Genomic DNA, 10,131 nt, shown 5'->3' with positions numbered 1-10,131 from the left:
CCAGACCCCCCTCCTGCCCCCCACACTGTCTCGCCCTAATCCCAGGAATTTGTGACTAATGAGGAGGTACTATTCCGTGATTTTATTACGTTATATAGCACAGTTCACCTAAAGTTAGGGAAATTATTTACATGGGTGAGCCTAATCTAATCACCCAAGTCTTTAAAATGAGAGAACTTTTCCTGGTTGTCACAGAAGGAAAATTAGAGTGTCTTGAAGCCTGAGAAGGACTCCACGCACTACGGCTCCCTCTAAAAACAAGGCAGCTCTAGGAAGGAATGCAGCTTGTCTCAACTGCTGAGGGCGGCCCTGGGCTGACAGCCAGCAAGGAAACGGAGACCTCAGTCCTATAGCTGCAAATTCTGCCAACAGTCTAATTGAAGGTGGAAGAAGCTTCTATCCCAGACCTGTCAGATAAACAGCCCCGCACTGTAGGTACCTTGATTTGGCCTTCTGAGACCCAAAGCAGAAAATCCAGCCAAATCAGCCTAGACTTTTGACCTGCAGAACTGCGAGGTTAATAAATGAGCATTGTTTTAAGCTGCTATATTTGAGTAATTTATTACAGCAGCAATAGAAAACTAATATACCTAGTATGAAGGTACTATAAATTATTGGACCCATTATTTATTGTTGGGAATTTAGGTTGAATCTATGTATTATTTGTTTGTTCTTATGCTAGTATGAGAAAAAAACTTCAATAATAGCATCATACCTTCATCATTTCTCATTTGTCTGATTATTTCTTGAGATAAATTCTTAGAAATGAAATTTCAGGGTCAACGAGCTTTTAAAAGCTTTTAGTACCTATTGTCAAATCACAGAGGTTTTTTGTTTTTGATTTTACAACTTACATTTCTATTTCCAGTTTACTAACTGTTGTAACACTAGTTATTTTTATTCTTTTTAAATTTTGATTCTATAATGGGCAAAATATTAGTCTCACATTGTTGTTTTAATTTGTACTTTTTTGAACACCTGTGGAAGCAAAACATGTTTAAAAGTTTCAGGATTATAAAATGGTGATAAACTTATTGTTCTCTGATGCCAAATTTACTCAGCTTGGTAAATTCTAGATTGTCCAAGTGAATAATTGTGAGAATAGTGAGAATATTTAAAGGAAATTTTGAGTTAATTCATATATATATATATATATATATATATGTTCAAAATCTCAAAATTTGGAGACAATAACCTCATAGAATCAATTACAGTTTCATAAAGTTTATAGGTATAGGTTTATAGGTATGATTCTACAAAGAACTGTTATTTCAGATAGATGTAGAGAAGTTAAATACAAAAGCAAGAAGTTTGGAAAGAAAAGCAGTTTTTGGCGGAGTAATTAAACTTGCAGTGGTGGAGGTTTCTTTCTTTGATTTTTAGTCAATTTAGATCAACTTTTTAAAATATAAAAATCCCATAATTATTACATGGTCACACGACTCTCCATAAAATACTTTATAATTTTTATGGTATGTGTGTGTGGATAGAGGCAAGATAAATATGTTAGTGATAATGGTAATGTAATGCCATTCTTTAAAGATATCTGGGCAAAGTAACTTTGGAAAGAAGGCATTAGAATTATTTACCTTAGTGGAAGTCATGTTCATTTCTTTTTCTAAAGACTCCCTATAATTTAGCTTTAAATGTGGCTCTTGTGAAACAAACATGTCTCTGTCTTCTACATTTCCATATATGCCATCATCCCTGTGTAGTTACGCCTATTATTCCTTGTAGGGAAAAGGAAGGCCTTAAAGGGAAGAAGAAGGAAGAGGGAAGAAAGATAAAGGGTCCTTTAAAAATTAGATCAATAGGCATCTACCAGGATATTTTTAGGGTTACCTAAAATATGGGAGCACAAAGATATTTATTTATTATAACTTGGAATGCATTTTAAAACAACTTTTGGGGAATCTAACTAAAGAGTATAAAAAACAGTGATGCCTGGGTGGCTCAGTTGGTTAAACGTTAGACTCTTGATTTCCACTCAGGTCACGATATCAAAGTCATGAGATCAACCCCCACAGGAAGCTCGGCACTCGGCAGGAAGTCTGCTTGAGATTCTCTCTCCCCCTCTCTGCCCCTCTGCTGCTCCTCTCACTCTAAAATAAAAAAATATATATCTTTAAAAAACAAACAAAAAGCCAAACCAAACCAAAACAAAAAACTAGAGAAGCTGTGATATCATTACAAATTTTTCAAGGAGATGCTAAAAACTAAAGTAATTATAGCACATTATGTAATGTTGTATTTTAAGCATGTTATTTTGATTAGAAAAGGGTATTGGGACGCCTGGGTGGCTCAGTTGGTTAAGCAGCTGCCTTCGGCTCAGGTCATGATCCCAGCGTCCTGGGATCGAGTCCCACATCGGGCTACTTCTCCCTCTGACTCTGCCTTCCACTCTGTCTGCCTGTGCTCGCTCTTACTCTCTCTCTCTCTTACAAATAAATAAATAAAATCTTAAAAAAAAAAAAAAAGAAAAGGGTATTAAAGACCATCATAAATACTTACACATTCTCGGTGAGTGGTTTTTGCTGCACTGTTTATGGAAGAGCCTTTAATAAAGAAGGAGCACTTGATGTAATTGGATTGACATCAGTCATCATGAAACTTGCTTTTGTTTTCATGTATATTTTCAGTTTCACAAATAAAACTGATTCAAATTGAAATTTATATATTTTTTAAAATTTATTTATTTAAAAGAGAGTGAATGAGAGAGAGAGAGAGTGTGTGTACAAGCCAGGGGAAGGGGTGGGAAAAGCAGACTGCCTGCTGAGCAGGACTCAATCCTAAGACCCTGAGATGATGACCTGAGCTGAAGGTTGATGCTTAACTACTGAGTCACCCAGGCACCCCCCAAATTGAAATTTAAAGAAAAACTACCAGAGAAACCTTATAATTAGATCCATAAGAAGGGATAGCAGGGTTACTGTCATTTGATTGTATATTCTGGTTTCAGTTGACCTTCCCAAGAGGGTATGTTTGATCTAATTTTCCTGAAGTGTTTGCAGAGATGTGGGCATTTTGATTAAAAATATTCTCACAAAACTTTCCAGACGTAGTTTTAAGACATCTTAAAATTAAGAAGACATTAACCATAAAAGGCTGCTGTTACAGAAAAAGCTTCAAGAGGAAAAATATAAGTATCTGTAACTTGAATTTAGAACTTCAAAGCTAGAATTGTTCTCATGAAGGGAAAAATTTTTCTCATGTTAAACTTACTATTTATTTATCTATTTAAAGATTTTATTTATTTATTTGAGAGAGAGAGAGAGAGTGAACAGGGCAAGGAGAAGCAAAGGGAGAGGGAGAAAAAGACTCCCTGCTGAGCTGGGAGCCCTAGTTGGGATTAAATCCCAGGGCCCTGGGATGATGATCTGAGCCCAAGGCAGAGGCTTACCAACTGGGCCATCCAACCACCTGTAGACTTCCTTCTTAAGTAGAGTCATATGAGATAGGATATTTTTTTAAATTCTTTTTTTTTTTTTGAAGATTTTATTTATTTATTTGACAGACAGAGAGCATAAGTAGGCAGAGCAGCAGGCAGAGAGAGAGAGAGGAGGAAGCAGGCTCCCTGCTGAGTGGAGAGCCCGATGTGGGGCTCGATCCCAGGATCCTGGGATCATGACCTGAGCCAAAGGCAGAGGCTTTAACCCACTGAGCCACCCAGGTGCCCCTGAGATAGAATATTTTTAATGAAAATGTTTAAGAAAACACTTTATACCATGGTAGAAGAATCTTCTTTGTCTTTAATATTTTTTATTGTTAAAATGCATACCCACAGCACATAGTCTTACATGTGAAAAAAATTTAACTAATACAGAAGTATAAAAAATAAAATCATTCCCAGTTTCCCATTCCTTAGAGATAATTGAGTTCACATTTTGGCTTAGATTATTTAAGACCTTTTTCTATACTCATACATATAGACATATCTACAGGTACAAACAATTATATTGAAATAACAGTGTGATTAGGTTGAATTTACTCTATAGCCACATGTCCCTTTTTGTTTTTATTTAAGTCAGATTTATTGTATTATAACTGATGTAGAAAAATTCCTCTTCAATGTATATAGCTCAATAAAGTTTGAGTAATGTATATAGTTGTACAATCAAGATAGAGAACATTTCTATAGCCCCCCAAATCTCTCATGTTCTTTTACAGTTACTTGCCTTCCTCTATCTCCTGCTCTTGGCAGCCATCAATTTGACTTCTGTTCTACAGTTTTGGCTTTTCTAGAATATTATATAAATGTAATTTTTGAGATTGGCTTCTTTCACTTAGCATAATGTTTTTGAAATTCATCTTGTTATGTTTATTAATAGTTGCTTTCATTTTATTGCTGAGTTATATTTCATTCTATATAATATATCACAATTTTTTTAATCTATTCACCAGTAGATGCATATTTTGGTTATATCCACTTTTTGGCCATTTTGAATATAATTGATATATTTACACACAGGTCTGTGTGTGAATTCACACAGAATTGTGTGTGATTCATCTCTTTTGGGTAAATAAGCGTGGTTTGCTGGGTCCTATGGTGTGCGTTTAAATTTATAATGAACTACTAAACTTACTTTTCCAAAACAGCTGTACAATTTTGCATTTCCATTAGTGATTTTGAGAGTTCTAGATGCTCCACATCTTTTCAATGCTTGGAAATGTCAGACTTTTAAGTTGTAGCCATTTTCTAAGGCACTTAGTGTGATATTGTGGTTTTCATTTGCATTTCTCTAATGGTTTTAAGAACCTTTTCATGTGCTTATTTGCTATCTATGTGTCTTCTTTGGTGAAATATCTTTTCAAATCTTTCCTCAGTGACTTACTTTACATTCTTTGACTTATTGAGTTATGAGTCTTTATATATTTGCATGTAAGAGTCATATATACACAAGTCCTTATCAGATAGGTTTTTGCAAATATTTTCTTCTAGCTTGTGATCTGTCTTTTAATTTTCCTTTTTAAAGAACTTTTTAATTTTTTCCTATTGACATATCATTGACATATAACATTGTATCAGTTTTAAGTGTATGACACAATGCTTTGATTCATATATATATATATACATATACATATATATTGTAAAATGATTACTGCAGTAAGTTATCATCCATCACCTCACAGTTACAAATTTGTTTTATCCCTTGTGATGAGAACTTTTAAGATCTATTCTGTTAGAAGCTTTCGAATATATGATATAGCATTGGTAACTATAGTCACCATGTTTTACATTTTATCCCCAGAACTTACTTTGTTATTATATTTATTTAGATTTTTTTAAAAAATAATTTTTAAATACCCAACATGGGGCTTGAACTCACAACCCCATGATCAAGAGTTGCGTGCTCCACTGACTGAACCAGCAAGATGCTCCTTATTTATTTTATAACTAGACATTTGTATCGTTTGACCACCTTCACCCATTTTGAACATTACCCACTCTGCCTCTGGCAACTACCAATATATTCTCTGTGTCTATGAGTTTTTGTTTTTTTGATTCCAGATATAAGTGAGATCATATAGTGTTTGTCTGATTTATTTTACTTACCATAACGCCCTTAAGGTCCAACACTATTGTTGCAAATGGCAGAATGTCTTTCTTTTTGATGGCCGAATAAAATTCAATTTTGTCTGTGTGCATGGAATGAACGAGATACACACACACACACACACACACACACACATATTATATATTTGCTTATATATCACATTTCTTTATACATTTATCCATCAATGGAAACTTAGGTTGTTTCGATGTCTTAGCTATCATAAATAATGCTGCAATGAACATGGAGGTGCATATATCTTTTGAGATAGCAATTTTCTTTCTTTTCTCCACATCCTTACCAACACTTGTTATCTCTTGTTTTTTTGGTAATAGCCATTCTAACAGGTGTGAGGTGATATCTCAATGTGGTTTTGATTTGCATTTCTCTGATGATTAGTGATGTTGAGCATCTTTTCATGTACCTGTTGGACATCTGTATGTCTTCTTTGGAAAAATGTCTGTTCAGTTCCTCTGCTCCTTTTCAAATTGAATTGTTTTTGCTATGAGGTATTATATTTTAGATATTAACCCCTTATTAAGTAAATGATTTTCCTCCCATTTAAGTTGTCTTATCATTTTGTTAATGCTTTCCTTTACAGCACAAAAGCTTTTTAGTTTAAGATAGTCTCACTTGTTTATTTTGCTTTTGTTGCCTTTGCTTTTGGTGTCAAATACAAAACCACATTCAAGACTGATGTCAGAGAGCTTACCATCTATGTTTTCCTCTAGGAGTATTATGTTTTCAGGTCTTACATTGTTTAATCAATTTGGAGTTTATTTTTGTGGTTGGTGTAAAACAGTGGTCTAGTTTCATTCTTTTGCATATGACTGTCCAGTTTTCTCAAATCTTTTATTGAAAAGACCATCCTAAGAGAAGGAAGAGAGAAAGAAAGACAGACAGACAGAAAGAAAGAAAGACAAGACTATCCTTTCCCTGTTGTATATTCTTGGTTCCTTTGTTGTAAATTAATTGGTCATATATGCATGGTTTTATTTCTGAGCTCTCTGTTTTATTGATCTGTTTTTATGCCACTATTATGCTACTTTATTATAATTTTGTAATATACTTTGAAATAAGAAAGTACGATGCTTCCAGCTTTGTTCTTCAAGAATACTTTAGCTTCAGAGACTTCATGATTCTATAGAAATTTTAGGATAGTTTATCTATTTCTGTGAAAAATGTCATTGGACTTTTGATAGGGACTGCACTAAATCTGTAGAATGCTTTGGGTAAAAGGATATTTTAACAATATTAATTCTTTTAATCCTTGAGCATAGAATTATCTACCCATTTATTTGTGTCTTCTTCAGTTTCTTTTATCAATATCTTATAGTTTTCAGTGTCCATGTTTTTCACCTCCTTGCTTAAATTCATTCCTAGGTATTCGGTTCTTTTAGATGCCATGGAAATACTGTCTTAATTTCTCTTTCTGATAATTATTAGTTTATAAACACATAGCTGACTTTTGTATATTGATACCCTATACTGCAGCTTTATTGAATTTATTATTAGTCCTGAGAGTTATTTAGTGGAGTCTTTTGGGCTTTCTACATATAGAATCATGTATTTTGCAATAGAAAATAGAAACTACAAATAGAAACTGTTACTCTTTCCTGTCTAATGCCTTTTCTTTCTTTTACTTGACTAATTGCTGTGGGCTAGGACTACGTTGAATAAAAGTGGGCATTCTGTCTTATTCCTCATCTTAGAGGAAAAGGTTTCAGTTTTTCAGTATGATGCTTGCTATGGGCGTGTCATATATAGCCTTTGTTATGTTGTGGTATGTTCCATCTACACTCACTTTGTTGAGTATTTTTATTATATATGGATGTTAAGTTTTCTCAAGTGCTTTTTCTGCATCTATTAAGATGATCATAAGATTTTTACCCTTCATTTTGTTAATATGATGTAACACAGTAATAGATTTTCAGTTTTTGAATCATCTTTGCATTCTTGGAATAAATCCCATATGATCTTTTTAATATGTTATGTTCAGTTTGCTAATACATTGTTGAGGATTTTTACATCTATGTTCATCAGGGATATTGATCTGTAATTTTCTTCTCTTCTAGTGTTTTTAACATCAGTGTAATGCTGGCCTTATAGAAGGAGTTTTGCGATGTTCCCCATTGTATTTTTTGGAAGAGTCTGAGAAGGATCGATCCTAATTCTTTAAAAAATATTTGGTAGAAGTATTCAACTGATGAATGAATAAATGTGATATATGTATATAATGGAATATTACTCAGCCATAAAAAATGAAGTCTTGGCATTTGCAACGACATGGATAGAACTAGAGTGTATTATGCTAAGCAAAATAAATTAGTCAGAGAAAGACAAATACCATATGATTTCATTTATATGTAGAATTTGGGAAACAAAACAGATGAATATATGGGAAGAGGAAAAAAGGAGAGAGGGAAGCAAACCGTAAGAGACTCTTTTTTAAAAAAATTTTTTATTTATTTAAGAGAGAGAGAGAATGAGCAGTGGAGAGGGATAGAAAGAGAGAGAGAGAGGAAGAAAGAGGGAAGCAGACTCCCTGTTGAGAAAGAAGCCTGAGCAGAGCTCAATCCCAGGATCTAGATCATGATCTGAGCTAAAGGCAGATGGTTACCCAACTGAACCACCAAGGGGCCCATAAAACTCTTAATGATAAAGAGCAAATTGAGGGTTGATGGAGAGAGGGTGATGGGCATTAGGAGGGCACTTGTTATGATGAACAACTAGGTGCTGCATGTAAGTGATGAATCACTAAATTCTACTCCTGAAATCAGTATTACACTGTATGTCAACTAACTAGAACTTAAATAAAAATTTGGTGAGAAAATAAACAAATAAATTAATTACTTAATATGAAAAAAATAAAAATATTTGGTAGAAATTAAGTGAAGACATCAGTCCTGGGATTTTGTTTGTTGAGAGGTTTTTGATTACTGATTCAATCTCCTTACTAGTAATTGGTCTATTCAGGTTTTCTATTTCATGATTCAGTATTGGTAGGTTTTAGGTTTCTAGTAATTTCTCCTTTTTTTCTAGATTGTCTAGTTTGTTAGTGTATAACTGCTTATAGCAGTCTCACAACTCTTTGTATTTCTGTGTTTTCAGTTGTAACATTTACTCTTTCAATTCTGGTTTTGTTTACTTGAATCCTCTTCCTTTTTTTCTTGGTGAGTCCAGCTAAAGTTTTGTCTATTTTATTTTTTCAAAAAACTCCAGCTCTTATTTTCATTGGTCTTTTCTATTGTCTTTTCAGTCTCTATTTCATTTATTTCTGTTCTGATTTTTGTTATTTCCTTCTTTCTACTAACTTTGGGCTGCATTTGTTGTTTTTTTAGTTCCTTGAGGTATAGAGTTAGGTTGTTTGAGATCTTTTTTCCACCCCTCTTAATGCAGGCATTTATCACTTTGAGCTTCCCTCTTAGAACTGCTTTTGCTGCATCCCTTAAATTTTGGTGTGCTGTGTTTCCATTTTCAATAGTCTCAAGGTATTTTTAAAATTTATTTGATTTCTTTGTTGACCAATTGGTTGTTCAGTAGCAAGTTGTTTACTCTCCTCATATTTGTGATTTTTCCAGCTTTCTTCTTGTAATTGATCTTAGGTTTTATATGATTGTGGGTGGAAAAGATGCTTAATATGTTTTCCACCTTAAATTTTTAAACATGTGTTTTGTGGCCTAACATATGATATATCCCAGAGAATGTTCCATGTGTAACTCTGTTTCCTTTGGATGAAATGTTCTGGATATGTCTGTTCATCTGGTCTAATGTGTCATTTAAGACCAATGTTTCCTTATTGATTTTCTGTCTTGATGATCTATCTATTGATGAAAGTGGGGGTATTAAAGTTCCCTAGTATTATTGTATTGCTGTCTCTTTCTCCCTTTAGGTCTGTTAATATTTTCCTTCTATATTTAGGTGTTACTATGTTGGGTGCATAAATATTTACAAATGTTATGCCCTCTTGTTGGATTGTTCCCTTTATTATCACATAATGTGTTTCTTTGTCTCCTGTTACATTCTTTGACTTAGAGTCTATTTTGTCTTATATAAATATAGCTATCCTAGCTTTCTTTTGGTTTCCATTTTCATGTAACATTCTTTCTCATCTCTTTACTGGCAGTCCTGTGTATCCTTAAAGCTGAGTAGAGTCTCTTATAGGTGATATATAGTTGGGTTTTGTTTTGTTTTTTCATCCATTTAGCCATTCAATGTCTTTTGATTGGAGTATTTAGTCCATTTACACTTAAAATAAGTATTGATAGATGGACTTTTTGCCATTTTCAAACTTGTTTTCTGGCTGCCTTATAATTCTTTCATTTCTTTCTTCTTCTCTTGCTCTCTTCCTTTGTGATTTGATGATTTTCTGTAGTGTTATGCTCATATTCCCTTATGTCCTGTGTAACTACTATAGGCTTTTGCTTTGTGGTTACCATAGGCTTACATAAAATGTAAGTTTATTTTAAGCTGAAAACAAATGTGAACTCCAGTGGTACGCTCTGTCCTTTAATTTATTAGATTGCCTTTTTCTTTCCCTCTTCTTCCTCCTCCTCTTCTTCTTTATTAATCTTTTTTC

Source organism: Mustela nivalis, assembly GCF_964662115.1.
Source record: "Mustela nivalis genome assembly, chromosome: 4".
Lineage (NCBI taxonomy): Eukaryota > Metazoa > Chordata > Mammalia > Carnivora > Mustelidae > Mustela > Mustela nivalis.
The sequence above is the reverse complement of the archived record's forward strand: the minus strand, read 5'-3'. Positions refer to the sequence as shown.